This window comes from Littorina saxatilis, linkage group LG9, assembly GCF_037325665.1.
Source record: "Littorina saxatilis isolate snail1 linkage group LG9, US_GU_Lsax_2.0, whole genome shotgun sequence".
NCBI lineage: Eukaryota > Metazoa > Mollusca > Gastropoda > Littorinimorpha > Littorinidae > Littorina > Littorina saxatilis.
This window is the reverse complement of record NC_090253.1, coordinates 62,428,864-62,431,135: the sequence shown is the minus strand read 5'-3', so window position 1 is coordinate 62,431,135 and position 2,272 is coordinate 62,428,864. Positions and strand designations below refer to the sequence as shown.

The 2,272-nt window shown below is 50.0% G+C and overlaps 1 pseudogene; it reads left to right on the top strand.

Annotated features, from left to right (window-relative positions):
- Positions 1–936: 936 nt before the first annotated feature.
- On the top strand, positions 937–1,101 carry LOC138977667 (U2 spliceosomal RNA; annotated as a pseudogene).
- The last annotated feature ends 1,171 nt before the right edge of the window (positions 1,102–2,272 follow it).

Sequence of the window (2,272 nt, the reverse complement as noted above, 5' to 3'; positions counted from 1 at the left end):
TTTTCAGTTTGTTTGTTTGTTTGCTTAACGCCCAGCTGACCACGAAGGGCCATATCAGGGCGGTAACATTTTCAGTTTGTTTGTTTGCTTAACGCCCAGCCGACCACGAAGGGCCATATCAGGGCGGTAACATTTTCAGTCATTACAGGTAACGACTGATTTCACTTATTGACTGACATACAAACATGTTTACAAACAGGCCCAGCAGAATTAATAATGAAAGGACTGCGCGTCAAGAGTTTTGCAGCAGTATGTACTGCCCCCTCTTTGCTTGTCATGCCGATTACTGGCTGTGAAGAACTGAACACCAGGCCACTCGCTGCTACAGCATATAGTTGTCATGCCGATTACTGGCTGTGAAGAACTGAACACCAGGCCACTCGCTGCTACAGCATATAGTTGTTTTTAAAAGTCCCTTCAACCGATAAGGTTATGCGGGACCAAAGCAAGTTTGTTTCTCTTTCCAGTTCACTCGGCAGTCTCCGTGTTTGAAACTAAGTAGGTTCAGGCCTTTACTTTTAAAACGAAGCAGGTTTCAAGATGTGGCTTTTCTTATTTGCTACTTCAAATTCTATCAAAATCTTGATCTCTTAAAAACAAATTGTTTCTTGTGTGATCCAAACCCTTCTCAGAATCTACACAGTAGCCTTTGTCACGAAGACATTTCACGTATCTACACTGCAACTATGACGTGTTCAATGGTTCAAAGTCGATCTTACATTGTTGCCCTAATGCTTCATCACCGCCGGGAAGGGGGCTTACTTTTAAATAACAACGTTGAGTGGGACGAAATGGACCTGCAGGATAAAGGAATGGGGGGATGGGTGTGCAATTGGTGGGTTTAAAATGTAGCTTTGTCAAGTATGGAAGGGCAGCGTCCCTGTTTGTAAGTGTCTGCAACTTTCATGGCACTTGATTTTTGAGTCCGAAAGGGTTATCGCTTCTCGGCCTTTTGGCTAAGATCAAATTGTAGTATCTGTTCTCCGATTATTCAGCTTGCCGTTAATTTCCAACGGTAAGACTTCTGAATTGTGGATTCAATCACATATTCTTACCTCAACTCACATAAATGGCATTAACTTCAGTTCATTGCTAAGATATTGAAGTAGTACTCGACCCTGGTAAGGGGGGAAGTAACTCCCTAAGAAAAACAATCCGTAGTCAAGGACGGGAGTCACCTCCCCTACCGGTAACCCGCACATGCGCGGTCCTGCTACCGGCCGTCATTCCACCCACTTCAACACTACTGCACAGACGTGTTGTTGTACTCCGGCATATTTTTTGCCTTGGCCTTTCGTGGAAGGCCATTTGACCCTGGTCTTTGCGTTGCTATCTTTAGGTAAGATCGTTTCACTTTCTCTTCGCTGCGTTCGTTCGAGTATTTTCGTTCGTTTGAGTATTTTCGCTGTTGTAATTCATCTCCACGTGCGCGTGTTCGATATTGCAAATGGCGGACAAAAACTCAAAAAGCAAGGGCAAACTTGTTTCCCTACTCTCTTCACCGGGAAAAGAGAAGGATAAAGACAAGTCTAAGTCTAAATCAAAGACGCGTGCCTCTGTGTCTTCTTCACAGCCTACTTCTTTAATTCTGGTTACTGACCCGGTGACTAAGAAGACAGAACGGGTGTCGCTCGACTCTACGTCACCGTCACCGGTTTTCCCTACGCGGGAACGTTCTTCTCCTCCTCTCTCGCGCTCGCAGACGCCACGGTCTAGCGAGTCCGTGTCGCGGGAAGAAATTCTGGCTATGTTTGCCACTCTGAAACATGACCTAGTTGCCTTACATTCGGCTGAAAGGCCTGTCGCTCCCCTCCCGCCTGGCGTGGGGGGGGTGGCTTCTCTTTCTCGGCTGCGGCCGTCCGCGACGATCACGTCGGCTGATCTCGGGCCGGATTTTTCTGGTTTGGTTGCGGATTCCCCTGCCTTTTCAGGGGGGTTCGCGGCCTTAGCGCCGCCCGGTTCCAGCGCTTCGGCGTTGGGCGGCGTTTGTGGGAGTCCCCATCTTTTTGGGGGCTCACACTTGCCTGCGGGCCCGGGTTACGCTCTTGCGTCGCCGGGTTCGCAGACGGCTCCTCCCCGGCAGTACACCGTCCATCACGTGGCGGGTGCGCTAGGGAGCGGCGTAGCGCGCCAGCCTGCCCTGCCCCCCTGGGATCAGTTTCGGCTGTCCCGGCCTCTGGGGGGCAGGCAGCAGCGTCTTGTTTGCCCAGTTCTGGCCTACAAGATTCTGTCGGCGGTCATCGACCTGTAGCTCTTGGTTCGGCTGCCGCCG